The sequence below is a fragment of the Ochotona curzoniae genome, unplaced genomic scaffold, assembly GCF_017591425.1.
Source record: "Ochotona curzoniae isolate NIBS_2020 unplaced genomic scaffold, NIBS_Ocur_1.0 contig_430, whole genome shotgun sequence".
Lineage (NCBI taxonomy): Eukaryota > Metazoa > Chordata > Mammalia > Lagomorpha > Ochotonidae > Ochotona > Ochotona curzoniae.
The window spans coordinates 10,428,369-10,444,571 of record NW_024466219.1 but is presented as its reverse complement, the minus strand read 5'-3'; the positions used below and the strand labels follow the sequence as shown (position 1 = coordinate 10,444,571).

General features: G+C 38.9%; 1 long non-coding RNA gene across 1 annotated transcript in view; it reads left to right on the top strand.

Annotated features, from left to right (window-relative positions):
* LOC121159931 overlaps nucleotides 1-16,203 on the top strand; it is a 50,439-nt gene that overhangs the window by 16,374 nt on the left and 17,862 nt on the right. The window contains exon 2 of the long non-coding RNA XR_005884464.1: nucleotides 15,433-15,586. This is a non-coding gene — a long non-coding RNA (uncharacterized LOC121159931). The remainder of the gene's footprint in view (nucleotides 1-15,432; nucleotides 15,587-16,203) is intronic.

Here is a 16,203-nt window from a genome sequence, read left to right as displayed (position 1 = left end):
GTAAAATGCTGACCACAGCGTACAGGTATCTTCTGCTCCCAGGCCAACCTGCAGAGTATTACACTTAAAGTCATATTTCAAGAGTTCAGATTAAACAACAACGGCTATTAAGTGGTTAAAGTTTAGAGGCTCGTGTGGAGTGGAGGTTTCAATTACTGAGAACCTCCAAGAGAAAGTGCATTTGGTTTCAATGATGTTTTTCTCCCAAGAGAAAGAATGTTCTGGAATCCATGAGAACCCCAAAGGAAGGGATCTAGAAATGGAACAGAGGAACTTGCTGGAATCATCAACCTCTCCTTAAACCCCTTACCTTGCTAGATGCAATGGTGAGTTTAAAGGTCTTCCAGTGGCAGTTTTGTCAGCACAAACTGCCAAAGCATGAAAAGAAGCTGTTAAAGTGAATTGCTTTGTTTTATGTCAACATATTCCTTAGAAAATAAAGAAGCAGGGCCGGTGTTTTGCCATGAAAAGCTTTCATCTATATCCGTTTGACTTTGCTGCTCTAGCCTAGTTACAGATTATCATGTTACCTCACAGGTCCAAGTATTAATATAAACAATTGAAGAAATTGGCCGTGATGTTTAATATATATAAAATTCAGCATATACCCCATTGCTCGCCTGTGACAGAGTCACAAACAGAAAAAGGGACAGAGTTAGCATTATTATGTCATGGTGGGTAAAGCCTTCACTTGTAACTCCAGCATCCTAAATGGGTTTCGGTCCATGTCCTGCCTGTTCCACTTCCAATCCAACTCCCTGCTAATTGTGTGGGAAAATCAGTGGAACATGGGTTCCTGCTATCTGTATGGGAGGTCTGGATTAAGTTTCTGGTTCCTAGCATCCACATGACCCATTACTGGCTGTTGTGGTCATGTGGGAAGTGAACAAACACATGGAAACTCTCTCTCTCTCTCTTTCTCTCCTCTCTTCTTCCTCTCTCTTTGTAACTCTGACTTAAATAAATAAATAAATAAATAAAAGAAAAAAGGGGGCACATCTCAATCAAAATAATGAACCAGTGGAAGGGAGGTCTCTCTTTTCTCTTTGAAACTCATATAAACTAATTTAAAAATATATAGATGACCATGGAATGCAAACCAGAAACTGAAGACAATTTTAAAGTAGCATAAATCTAAAATTCTATTCTGTGTGTAATAATATGGAAGTTACCAATGGTTTTACTGATTGACACAATCTCCCTTGATCCTCCACCCAACTACCACAAAGGAATTGTCCTTGCATTTTTTTGCCTACTCCTTCAGTAACTGCTTCAACTCTGGTTTGACCACTAAATTCAGCAGATTCTTTGAGACAGAGATTACAATGCAGTGTTTCTACAATGGTTCCTCTGTATCTGCTTAATTATCATATTTTAAAAAGATAGGACATGGAGAACATCTAGAAACAAATGTTATGTTTTGAAAAAATTTCCCTGCCAGAGATGCACACTAGAGGAAAGCCTTCTAGTCCAGGAACAAGGTTTTACATCATCCAAGCACAAGGAGAGGACGCCTGCACTGCCATTGCACCAGACAGCATCCAGGAAGATGGTAGAGAGTAAAAACAATTCTTCCTCAAAATGATAATGGAGGTTTGGGGTTATCTCTAGCTCTTCCTTCATCAGGTTCTGGTGATTGCAAATCCTTTGCCCTCCAGAACAGCTAACAGCGGGATGGCTGTGGCTTCCAGCGGGAATAGCCCCAGTGCTGCCCCCTCTCAACCCAGTACTAACTGTTAGGAGAGCCAGTCTTGAGTACCGGAATACTTCAAATGCAAAAGGAAAGCTTCCAGGCCTCTGGTGTGCATCTAAAGTCTGGACCAAGGTGACTCTACTGAAAAGGCAGCTCATAAACATCTGGTTACTGACATGTTTCCATATAACCCCATTCTCAAAGTGAAACCCACCACTTACATGGATTATTTTATTGTAGGATTTCCAAGTAGCCTCCATAAACCAAGGTTTATTGGCATAACCAGTTCACCAAGCGCTTTTATACATGGTGCAATTAACAATCACTTAAGGTGACAAAGTAAAGTGTTCCAGGATCAAATTGGTGTTTCAGAAAGATAACTCTGGCCTCTTTTGAGATGAGATAAGTTCTCAGAATTGCCAAAGGTGATATGTGGGGTTCAAGTGAAATACAATTAGTATATTTTCAAAAAAAAAGTTTAGTCTATAAAGAAAAGATGGAAAAAGAAAACAAGGCAAGCATTTATTTTCTTCATCTTTATCCTCACATAATTGGAGCACACACACTCAGGTCAGATCTAATGTTATGGTTTAAAAGTATGTAGTCAACAAATGTAGTGCAAATAAGGCCCCTCAATCATGAGCATGAACTTCCTGGGGACATGTGCTGGATGGTGAAGGACTTCCTATGGTTGAGGCTGCCCAAAACACACTTTGTACTACTGATGCTTTTCATCCCCAAAAGGCATTATGTAAAGGGTACCAGGCTCCCGGATGTGGGAAATAGAGAATGTTGACCTGGCAACAGAAGGCTGTATCCCCTTTCTCATGCAGGGATTGAATAAAGACAGAGTAAAGCCTTCAACTGTACATGCGAGAACATGTTGATTTTCATTAAAATGCAAAAAAAATGGAAAAGCAGTGTTACTATTAACTTTCCTAGCAAGTTTTGTTATGTTTATGTTCATGGAGCACCCAAAACGTGAAAAGCACTTCAACATATGCACGTAGTCAGGTGTCTCACCCTATAAGCAAAGACTGGATAATGGAATGTGTTTAGAGTTTAACCTCGTGTACACAGCACATATCTTGAATAACACTTCATATCAAGAATGTTTTAAACTATAAACAACTTTTTCCTGCAAGGGTTCAACATTTGATGAATGCATTCGTCATAATAGAGTGTAAATTCTTAACTGACTTTTTAAAAACCTGCTTGGATCATTGAGATGTTCATTTCAACTTATAAAACCAGAGAAAAGAGTAGATAAGTTAAAACTTTTAGGTGTATTTTCAAGTGTATCATAAAGGAAAATGCATTTGCATTGAGATCATACCGCGTATACTGTTAGTGGACTTTGACATGGAGAAGTTCAGCACATAAACAGTGAAGCCCAAGATTTCCCATTATTATGTGAACCCATTGTTTGATTTTTCTTATACTTCCCAAGTTTGCTTCTGTTATTTCCTCCTATTGAAACTATTTTTCCTTATGTTCTGAGTGTTCAGTCGGAGTCTAAGTCAACCCGCCTCAGTACACCTCACACGTCTGTAACTGCAGCACCTAATCTCTAGTCAAAACTCGAAAGTGTTTCTGCCCCGTCTCCCACACACCATGTTGCTCCTTGTGTGATGATCTTCTCCTGCTTAGAAGACCAGTCCGTGAAGGTAGGATTTCAACCACTCAAGAGAGAGTTATTGATCTAGCAGGCACAAAGCGAGTATTTGTTGAAATGATGAATTAATGCATAAGGGTTTAGAAGTCCAGGAGCTCAGCATAGAAGTAAAATATCTCCAGAAATGCGAAGATTTTTAAGTTGTCTCTGCTAAATTATCTTGTTCAAATTACCCGTTTTTTTTTTTCTTTTTTAATAATGTTAAAACCTGAGCAACTGAAGCAACTCAATTAGTTGTTGGATTTTGCCATTTGGATTTCCTTTCTTTAGATTACAATGGATTTGTACAGCTACACTTAAGAAAGAAATGACCAACATGGAGACAGTACTCACTTTTACAGATTTTGGGCGAAGTACGCCCCAGGCATTAACTTCTAAAAAGTACAGCTAAAGGAAACTGTAAGAGAACAAAACCTGAGAAATAAATGCTTTAGATAAAACAGCCATACTGTTTCATGACTTAAACAGTTTTTTATGAAGTTAACAAAAAAGAAGTGTCGTGTTAAAGAGCTCGTATGGCTTATATCACAGTACTGATTGCTATTCGTATTTATCAGGTGCCTGTTTCTAGAAGACCGGGCCTATAATAATTTCTAAGTAGACAGTATGAAGCAGCCAAGTTCTCTGCTCACAGTAAACACATATGTAATTAATTAGATCAAAATAATCAGTGGGAGGAGGTAAGAATGGTAGAGGCAGGGTATGAAATTTTATCCAAGGCTTTCAGGAGAAACCTCTATATTATTAGTATGGGTCGAGCCTTGAATGAAAAGGTGGTGGGAGCAATAAAAGAAAACATGTTGACATCAAGAGCAGAGCAAGTATAAGCTCCCAAAGCCTAAGAAGTCCATGGACAGTTCAATCAGAGACAACAAAGATACCGTGGCAGGATATGCAGTGAGCAAGTGAGGTAAGAGGATCATGTATGGAACTTACGATTATTCTGAGTTAAGACAGAAACTGCTGGGGAGCTTGAGCAGTGCACATATGTGATTCACCTGTAAGTGCAACAGAATCGCTCTGCCTCTTGAATATCACACTGACCAGGTGGAGTTACAATGGATGAGGACGAAACATGGGGACACCTGCAGCTAGCACGGCCATCATCCAGGCGAGAGGCATGGGTGCCTTGGGCTGAGGGCAAGAGTCATGGAGCCGGTTAGGGAGGGCTGAATTCTGGGTATTCTTAAAATGAGAGCCAAATTCACACTATTGTGAAAAACTTTTGCCGAGTAAGATTCTATCAGAAATACAATAGGATTCTCCTGTACGTATAGTGAGGATTATCCTCACACTTCCCTCTAGGGAGCTCATCTGTTGGGATTCACCCCAGCGAAGAGGCTTTGCCCAAACCAGACTATGGCACCTAAACTACACTCCCACTAAATTTCACACTGTCCCAGTGTTTTTCTGCACATTCAAGAGATGTTTTGTTTAAAGGGTATAAGCTATTTTTAGCATTAGGCAAAAGTTCTGATTATTGAGTAAATATTAAGTTTCATACAAAAATATAGTGTCTTATTTTCAAAATGTTGATGTAGTCCATGTTATTTGGTTAAAAATGTGCCTTATTCTAGAGTGTGGCAGCACCTTGTCTGTGAATTGTGTAGCAGAAATATAGTGACAGTTGGCAGCAGCCATGATTTTAAAAGTTCAAAGAAAAATTAATGTAATGGTTTTTAGCAATGACTTTTGTAGTCTAAGCAGATATTCAATCATTCCTTTTTGAACAGCAAACATATTATATCAGCAAATATTCATATTCTATTAGTAATATTTTCTGTTGCCTTTTGTTTTACTCACTTTTTTGTTCACATTGCTTTTAAAATATATTTGTTTAAAATTTAAATATTGTCAAAACTGTGCCTAAAAATATCTTCCAACAAATCATTTCTAAAAGTAGTGAGTTTTGTTTCTAATCCTAATCATTTACATATGTTTATTCTGAAACATTAACTAATGACCAACTTTGAACAATTTGCAGTATTTCCCAATTTGCATGCATTTATCCTAACACGCTAGCCAATCAGCTCCCAAGTTTCATTATTGAATGCATTGTTCTGAAGAAAATTTTTGTTAGAACCTTGGAGTTCTAACCATTCCCTCTGTTCTTAAATGAGAGGTAGGATTCTTAGAGATTCTTCATTTCTTTTATGATTAGGATGCCAGAAGGTGCTGACAGTGCCCATACATTCTCGGGAAGCATGGCCCCTGAGATGATGAAGTCCCCCGTAGATTTATCTGAGTCATTTTTCCATCACAGTATGCTTTTCTTTGCTGTATGTACTAGACCTTCGATCAAATGGGCTCTCAAGATTCTTGAGTCTAACCTTCGTTTCTTTCTTTTTTCCCACCTCTTTCCTCAGGAAATTCAGAGAGAACTTAATTTGCATAATATGCTTACTGATGTCCTCCAAATTGCTTGCTATTCTGTTTTCTAAGAACCTAAGTCTTATACAGTCACTCAAGTTAAATGACAGAACCTGAACAAAATCCACTATTAGTCTTGGCTATTCTTCTTTAAGAAAAAAAAAAGTGACCGTTTTTAAATATCCAAAGGAAAAGATATCAAACCTTTTCTCCGTCCTGTTAAGGATAATACTGTCATCTCTGTTATGGAGAGACATGCAAATGTAAGTGTGGAAGATGGCAGACAGGAATCAATGGAAATCACAGGCTTTCCTGTGTCCAGGATTATTCAGAGTTACTGGGCTCGGGATATATTAAAATACAGAACTGTGGGGTTTCTGTTTCAAGCATCACCAAGGGCAATTCAGTGGTCTGGTATATTGATAAAGAATGCTCTCATTAGGTCAAAGTTCATTTCCAATGAAAAGGCAGGTTGTCTCTCACACTGTATGCATGTGAAGAAGTGGCTTCTTTTAGACTGGAAGACAGCACAGTGGATCCATGAGGATTGATGAACACGCCTTCAATTTGGCTGGTGCTCAGTCGTCCCCTTTGAAAATGGGAGCCATTGAATGTCAGGCATGAGTAAACCCTAATGGCAGATTTTATATGTTTTCCAAAGATTATATAAGAGTGGAAATTAGAATACAGCCTTCTCTGTTTTCTATTTAGTGTCCTTCCCTTCTGTTTCCAATGAGAACAGTAAATATGATGAGAGAGTAGAATGAAATGGTTACTTGGTTGTTTTGTTAGGAGTCAGGGTCCAGAATTCTCTAATCCAATTAACAAAATTGCTCTGTCTCTTAAAACCACAAATATCCCAGTTATTTAAGTTTATTAAGCTTATAATTACCATAAGAAATATTTTCTCATGGAGCTTCAAACCATAACCAAGTAATTCTTTTTTCAAATTATAGATGGAAATGTAGTGAAATAATATAAAAATGAAATTGTCTTTTTAGACTTAACTGATGAGAAGTTTCATAATATACAGTAAGAGCTATTTTTTTTTTCAAAACTGTTACATTGTATGTAATGGAAATTGTTATTGTGCTACAAGGAAAACAGATAGATGTTGAGTGGCTTGGCTTCACAAACACTGCTACATGTAGAATTTTTATTATCTGAAATTATGGGATTTAAACTCATGCAGCAAGTTTGGCGTGGTCACTCTTTTCTACCACAGAATAAATAAGAGAAAGTGCAAAATATCCCACAAAGAAAATAAAATCTGTGGGTTTCCTACCCAATAAATCTTTCTTCCCAGATAGATAAATGACTGTGGAGTTTGTTCCTCCCCTGAGTCATGTGGAAGCTGGCGAGGAGATAGAATCTGCACATGTTTGTGAGCAATGGATGCTCCTTTAGGGCCTGAAGAAGCATGGGAACAGCCAAGCTGGGTCCTGTCCTCTGTGCATCACTTGGCATGCATCTTTGGCACACTTGACTCCAAGGGAGCTGAACCCGGAAGCGGTACTGCATCCCACGCACAAGGGCAGGTTAGATTAAAGCACCATGAGTTCGTCGAAGTTGCATCCATATTATCTTAGTTCTTTTCTTCTCCGTAGAGATTTATGTTCCAGATTTAAGCATTCAATAAGCTATCTGGAAGCAAGTAGAAATCAATAAAATGTTTCATATACACTTGCATTTTCTAAACAATCTATAACTAAGTACGGAAGTTCTTAAAAAATCAAGAATGTTTGCAAGCAGCATCTTTCAAGCTTTCTTATTTTAAGAAAGCCCCACAACTTATATTTTTAAATATCCACAGATTCTGTAGCATAACTAGATCAATTTCTAAATATTTTATGGTGGGAGGTATTGTGAATGCTTGTTAAACCACCAAGACAACTGTTATGCTTTTACTTTCTAAAATTACAATTTATAAACATAATTTTCCCTCTAGCAAAGCAGATTTTATGTTTCTGTAAGTGGTAGCCAGGCAAAAGAGGAAAGAAAATGCTAATTGGATAGCGGCAATACTTCATTATTTAGTTCTTATTGTAAGACAGAAAAAAATCCAGATAGAGGTTAATTCTTTTGTTGTTGTTGTTACATTTTAGGCATGTTCTATTATTTATTCAGGAAGAATCCAGAATCCTGATATTTATACAAAATGTGCATGCCCAGTCTTGACCTATATTTATATTGCACATAAAGTTTTAATTATTATTTCAGTGTAGGTTCTATCACACCCATCATTTGTTCACGTTTGAATAGATATTTGTTAAATTACTCTTCAATCTTAATAATTTCTGCTGTTAGCACATTATTAAGAAAATAACATGTTTGACTCCCATGGGCTCTGGGTATATTACAGGTTGCAGTATTTGGGAGGATGACAATGACAGGAAATATATTGGGATATTGTAAGTAAAGCAGACAAAAATGCAAGACAAAAAGATCCTCAGATGTCTGCTACAAGTTTGAAAGAACCTCCCTTTTTAGGGCATTACGGAAAGTCGTGTGAATGTCTGATGGTAGTGAAACATCTGAAAAAGAAGCAGGGGAGGAAATATTCAAACTGCTAAGTTCTCTGTCAAAGAATTGAACCAATACTCCAACTCTCTTAGGTCTTCCTGCAACCCTATTTGTTGATGGACCTGTGTAGCTCATAGCTCAGTCAGCACAGAAAAATAAATCTCCCCCTTGCCCTGTTAGGCCAGCACTACCAGGCAGCCAGCAGCAGCTTGGAAAGGCATTCTAAGGCAGGGCTCACCGGCAGTCAAAAAATGCTTTCGTCAGCTTCCATTCACACTCATGTTTTATTTGTATTAAATGAGACAATTTGCAAATGACTCAATACACAATAAGGAAGCAGGAAAAACTCAGGAAAGAGATTTGCAGTCGTAGGTTACTAAAAACTTGATGGCAAATGGAAGAGAGACTGAAAACCCATCAAAACACATGGTTACAGCACGAACAAAGAGAAGGGTGATATCTGTGTACCATACACAGGCCACCTGAAACAAGAGACACGACCAACAGAACGGTAGCTCAGGTCCCACTTGGACCTTTGTGTTGTGCATTGAAGCCCTTCTGTTAGAAGACCGGCACAAGTCCAGTGGCATGCGTAGAGAGTTCTGAGGTTTCAAGAAATTAAATTTTAGTTAGTACCTTCCTACCCAAGCAAGGGCATTTACTGACTTTGATGGTTTGCACAGAGTTCATTGCTGTTCTGTTTATAAATGCATCCTTTTCCTCTTAGGGCCCTTTAAAGTTAATACGAAGTGTTCTATTGGAGCTAAAGAAAAAGGGCGAGGGACTTTGCCTCCCGTTGGGCCCTGTGATTTCTAGCCAACCAACCCTACTTGAGAATGAAGCTTACCTAACCAGGCCTTGGCTGGCTCTGGGGTCAGAGCCTTGAAGAATGCAATTCATGTGCACTATTTTATGCCAAACCATTTCCATGAGTAACTTTAAATATCGTGATATGCATGCACGCTAACAACTCTGCCTGTGAAAATGATTCTTGCCTCGTTTGTTTCTCACTCGAAAGGTTCTCATATGGGATGTGTGGTGAGTAGTTAAAAACGTCTAAGTGATACCCAGATGTCTTCCAAGATCTTTACCCTAAAACTTTTAGAGACTTTTTTTCCTTCCAAAATATTCATTTTCCAATCACATAATTCATGCAACAAACCTAGTGGTACTACTGCATTGATACGTCTTTTAATTGAGGATTTGTGAAGGATATTTAAGAAAAAGTCTAGCAACTGGCAAAGTGCAAATGATCAATGATGTGCATACATGCTGACCATCTTACTTCTCTTCCTTTGCGTAGTTATAAATTACGAGAAGTTCATTTTTATTCATAATCGGAGCTAGTCCGCTGTGAGCATAACCTTGCTGTGTTCATGTCCACTACAGATTGGGTAAGAAAAAAACTAAATTCAGTTTTCAGGCCACAGGTCAGTTACATGGCTGTGCATTACACATATCAGCCACATGTAAATGTTGTCACATGCAGATGTTTAGCATACTGGGTTGTACATAGCATATGACCACAAATGGCCACCCTGACCCATCGGGCACACTACACTCTTGTTTTTGTAAGGATTCATTAAGGTAGAATTTACTAGAAGTCTGCCAGAGAGACAAAATTCCAGCAAGGTGACACAGTTAAGCTTTCTTTTTATACTTTAGTAGTCCAAATATATCTTTAATTTTCAGTATAGAGCACAGTAAAGCAAAACCCTAATTTTTCCAATTTTTTTTATTCTCCGCTTCATCCAACAAACTCTGAAAAAAAATTTAAGCTTAATTGTACATTTAAAAATTTCAAAATAATCACCTTTAACATGTAATTTTAAAAAATCAAGCAATTCATGTGTCAAAGTAGCTGGAAATGAAACAGCTAACTCCGTTTTTAAGAATCTGAGGTTTAAAGTGCAGCTCAGTGCTTCTAAGGAGCCACAGGCATGGCATCTCTGCCAAGGGCAGCATGGAGGTCACGGTCAACACCCCACAGTACAACTGGGAACTAAGGGCGACCCTTTGTCCAGGGCTACAGACACAAGTGGGTCAAGTCGCTTGCTGATCTGATTGGTGACTGCTGCATTTAGTTTGCCTAAGACCTCATGAATAAATCCTGCTCTCACCTTGCCCACACCGCTCTCCTGTCAGGAGTTGCCCCATCTGGAAGAGTGCAACGAGAACAGACTTTTAAGAGGCTCGTGTGATACGTATTATAAAATCTCTTTCATTTGTGTTGACTTGATGTCTGCAAAATGACTTTCTGCTTAAATGATAAACCTATCACCAGCCTGAGATCACTTGAAAATGCTAAGCAACAGAAGGAATAATTGCATTCTGCAAGTATGTGTTTAAATGGTCAGAAATGCAAAATTAATAGTCAGGACTCTGGAGTCCCATGTGAGGCTTTCCTGGCCAAGTGTATCTAAACTGAACCATGTTTCCAGTAGAATGATACAACAGTAGAACCATAACACAACATTGTTTCTTGATCGTGTTTCCGTGTCTGTGTTACTGTTGCATTTTCATTTATCCCCTGAAGTCTGTTTACCCAGGCTTCCTGTTATTAATTATGGGAAGCAGGTTTTTTTTTTTTGAAATATACGAGAGACTCTTTTAACTCTTGTCCAGACACTTCCAGGCAAGATACTGACGATTCCTTTAATGTCTGACTGTGCCGGAAACGCTGCACTAACTCCAGGTCTTCTCTCTCACGGGAAAAAAGAGAAAGGAAAAACAGAAATACTAACAGAACAACCAGGAGCCGCTTCTTGTCCAGTGACTACACACTGAGGTACAAAGTTGGGGACTTTCCTCATCAGAAAGAACAATTGCAGGAACCGGGTGACTTTGAACCCTAATGAGTCCACAAAAATAAGTTGCAAACATTGACTCAAATTACACAGAGCCAAGACAGCAAGATGTATTCTAATGTGGATATATGCAAAAGAAGACAAATTCCTGCCCTGATTATTGGCATAGCAGAAAGCTTTTTATATAGAAATATCTGGTTAATGCCTCTGCATTTCTCTCTCCTCTCTCTCTCTCTCTCTCTCTCTCTCTCTCTCTCGCTGACAGTGTCTTTGAAATGGGGGCAAATATACTTGCATGCATTAAAATGAGAACGAAGCCAAAACATCTGGAAGTTTTAGAAGAAAAGCAACACAGTTGTGAGGAAGGGGGTGTCCAGATTAAATAATGCAGATGTTTAATTGGGCTGTCAGTTTTGTTACAAGGAAATAAGAGCAGAAATAAACAGGAGCCACCGGTGGAAAATTAAAATAGTTTCATGAGCCCTTGCCAAGCTAAAAGCAATGAAATCGGTAACACAATATGGACAGGGGCTTTCTAAGCTGAGATCTGAAAATGTTACCATGTGCAATTTTGTAAATTAGCCATTTCCAAAAACATTTTTTCATTACAGCACAATAAAAGTTTCTCAGACTCCCCTCTCTTTGGTCATTAGCATCCGGCGGTTTTTCGGGGTTTGGCTTTCATCAATGACAAGCTCATTCCCCCACTCTGCTCACCCCCTTTCTAAGACCCTCTAATACTGCTGAGTGGCCAGAAATTACAGATGCAAGCAAAGCTGACAAATGACTGCCAGGCCCCTCCCCCAGTGCCTCGACAGGCAAAGGCCCTGCCAGAACATGCTTGAAAGGAGCGCGCCACGAGACAAAAGACACAAAGATCCCATTTTCTCAGGGAAAATAGATTTCATGTGTAAAACACTAGTGAGAAAAATTGAAAGCTGACACATATGTGCAATTTCAGGGAGGCAGGGCTGAATATTTCAAGAAGATTGAAATTACATTTGATTGCACCAAAGCCTAACAAATGTTGTTGAACCTAAACGTCTTTTCAGTCTGTAAAAGGAAAAGACATTCAGTGGCAAGATACTTTATTTTCTTAAGCACATGGTTAGAGAGGAAAAGGAATCTTGGGCTCGGTGGAGAGATGTTGATTCCGTACTACCACTGCATTAAGAATTAACACTTCTGGCTCCCATCACGGGCTCTACAAAATTAGTGGCGGAGGGGGAGTGTGTGTGTTTTTAATCTCTATTAAATCAAAGGGTTTGGTAAGATAATATTAAATCCTTATGAGTGTGTCTCATATAAAAAGAACCCCCCACCCCCAGGAGCCCCAGGGTATCATTACTGGAGAGACAAGGAGAGGTTTATTAGCAATTCAGACCCCGCTTCGTCATCTGGGCTTTGCCAAGCATGCAAGTTTTAGCTTGTGTGCCCAGGGCCTTGGCCTCTTGGTCCCTCTGGCATCTAACAGTGAGGGCTGTCCGTTCGATCTCCGCACTGCGTCGGCAGTGTGTCGGGGCAAAGGCTAGGGCTGGGAGACAAAAGATTATCACTTATTAAGCAAGATGATGCTTTTCTTCTTGCCTAACATATCCACTCAGCGCATTCAATAGCATTGTGTTCCTAATAGATGGACTCAATACTTGCAAAGAAAAAAAAAAAAACCCTTGGCTTAATACGTTTTATAAAGTGTTAGATCATTATGAGGTTAAAATATAATTAATAGTAGCTGTCAGAGGTAATAGACCAAGAAATTGCACTGCGGATATTTTAATTTTAAAAAGTCTTACAACAAATTTTTTAAAACTTGAGAGCACATTTTCTACTCTCGCCCCTTCTTGTAAGCTTCCGCAATTCTTAATATTTTTTGGTCAGAACATGAGAGAGAGAGAGAGAAAGAAATAAACTTTAGGAGATGACTGAGAGGGAAATGCAAATAGGAAATAAACCTTATGTCCATTAAAATGTTCATAAACTCTTTGTTCCTACAAGAGTGTCCATGTCGAAAGGCTCAGGGGGGTGCAATACAGCACTTGAACAAGATATTTGCAATTATAATGTAAGAAGCCGCTGTCTTATTTGAGGTATTCAGAATCCTCAGTCTAAGTGCTTGAAGGTCTCATCTATTTGCTTGTTAAAAGAAGGAACTGGTTTGTGAGTTTGTTTTAACTTGAGTCACTTGGTCATCACCATGCGTCCCTGATCTTCCCAGTTGCTATTTGTAAGGTGAACATTTTTGCAAACCATACATCAGCCTGCAGAGGGAATGCTTGATTCAAAATGCTATCGTGTGGGGTGAGGGAATTAGAGAGAAAGCTTCTGTTACGTTTCCCAACTTGAAAGTTGAAAGTACACAGTGGGTCAGTATGGTCAACAGAGATAACAGTTTTTGAAGAATTCACAAGTCTATGAGCCCAGAGCCACCCATACGGTCAGGAACTCAACATACTCGTCGATTCGTGTTTTCGTTCGGTTATCAGAAGGTCCTAGCATCGTGTGACACTAAATCCAATGCTCAGTGATTTAAAATAGAAGAAACATCTGTAACTACAGTAACACTCCCTGCTCTTGTTAGTCAACTGACTGCAAAGTGGATACACGGAGTAGGCCGAGGCAAATAAGCACTAACTCTAGCTGGAAAATACAGTACAACCAGCACCCAGGCACTTGCGGACTGCCACACCTGCACCACCACCTCGGAAGACAGGATACAGAGCCGTGTGCATATGAAGATCCACATGCTTATACCAGTTTCAACTGACTGGGTCACGGGGCCTCCTGACTCCTGGTTCCTAATCAGCCCTGGAGTTTCACCTCAGATTCCAATGAACGCACAGTATCATGGGAAAAAAATATATAGAAGGCAGTCAAGAAAAACACTTCTGAAATGAGAAAATTATACAAATATAGTCCTGGAGGGAGAATATATAACAACTTAGCTAAGTTCAGTAATGTATAAATTTATACTATAATATATATAGTCCTATATAAATTTGTATCACATTAATGTAACATTATGCATGAGTCTATAAGACATTGTATTTTCATATAAAATATGCACATATTTTATACAAAAAATACAATAAGAGATTGTATTTTTATACAAAACATCAGAACTTTCTAACCCAATGTAAAAAAAATAGATTGTCTTCCTTCAGCCTAATTCAAAGGGAAACACTCACTTTGAATTTTATTTGAAAATTCAACAGTTTTTAAGAATTCTTTTAATAATTTAACTTTAATAATTGAAAAAGTTGAGAGAATCTTCAACTTTTTAAAAAGATTTATTTATTTTTATTGAAAGGCATATATACAGAGAGGAGGGGAGACAGAGAGGGAGATCTTCCATCCGATGGTTCACTCCCCAAGTGAGCGCAATGACTGGAGCTGAGCCAATCCAAAACCAGGAGCCAGGAGCTCTTCCTGGTCTCCCACACGGGTGCAGGGTCCCAAGGCTTTGGGCCATCCTCGACTGCTTTCCCAGGCCACAAGCAGGGAGCAGGGCTACTAGGATTAGAACCAGCCACCATATGGGATCCTGGTGCGTGCAAGGCGAGGACTTTAACCACTACTCTATTGCACTGGGCCTGAATCTTCAATTCTTGATTCACTCTCTAAATGGTCACAAGAGTGGGACTGCGCTAGGCCAAAGCCAGAAGCCACGAGCTTCTTCTAGGTCTCCTAATTGGACAGGACTCAAATACTGTGGCCATCCTCAGCTGCATTCAAGGGCACATCAGCAGAGAGGTGGATCAGAAGTAGAGCAGCAAGATTCAAACCTTTGCCAATATGAAATGCTAGCAGTGCAGGCAGCGGCTTAACCTGCCTATTGCCCATCCCTGAAAATTAAACTATTATACTAAGATGAGATAGAGGTATCATAATATTATTGGATACATTAGTCTGCTTAAATAAATTATTAGATAGTTAAAAACAAAGCAAATGTGTTTAAGGCGCTTGAGAATAAAATTAAATTTTGTTCATACTGCAGCATCATTATTTGATTCATGTAAAGGTTTTTATACTGGGAACATGCATTCAAGGAAAGCAATACTTGCCATTAATTTCCATACAGAATGAAGCCAAACCTAATTTCTTTTTACGGAGGTAGTTAGTTGTTACTTTACCAAGTTGATTTATGGAGGCTTTAAAAAAAACCCAAAAAACCAAAAACAGAAAAAAACCTCAAGAAATGTTTTCTGAGGCCAAATTAGTATATAAAAAGTTAGAATATGAAACTTAGCAAATCCCTACAGATCGTTGGTCAGGAAATGATCCCCATAAAAAGATTAAAAAATCCATTTTAGTTAAGTTGCTTAGCGCAGACTGCATTTTCATATATCTGTCTTTATTTTTTACAGAGTTCTTGGTAAAATGGCCAACAGATCCGTTACAGAAGCTGCAAGTAGTTTGAACTTCATCTTCGATGGCAAGTCTGACCCTGAAGAAACAGGCCATATGTCCAAGGAAGAGGGCAGCCTCGCTGGTTATGCCCGAAATTAGGACATGATGGAGGTACGTCGCTCTGTCAGTTCCATCAAAATGCTTTGTTTGCTGCTTTCATCACAGATAACTTCTTCTCGTTTTCCAATCTCTTTTTTCTTCCTCTCGTTAGCAGATGTCTTTTATAATTGATGCTGTTCATGGTCCTTTTCATCAAATGCATGCCACATCACTTGGGCAAAGTAGCAGACAGGGTACCTAGATACGCACTAGAGGGCAACCAGCATCCAGGAGACGCTTGGGCTGTCTCGTCAGGCAGTTAGAATAAGCATGTTGGTGCCACTGAATGCAGTGTTGTATCCAAATAATAGCTTTCATCTTCACTCTTCCAAAAATAAAAATACGCCCTTAACCCCTTGGAAAGAACAGTCCAAACAGCACGTAGACAACAGACCATGTTACGTTTGTAAAGTATCTGAAATTTTGTTGTTGTTCCTTTTAAGAAAGACCTTGAAGTAAATGATGGTTTTCATAAGACACATGACAATGTCAGTTAGGAGGATCATGATTTGCTGTGCTGGGTGCTATCTTCTGTTCTTAGCAGGATATACACACACATATATGCTCACCCATCAAGAGTTTCCAAAGATACCTGCTTTCTCATTTCACATTTTACGTGTTCCTCCAAA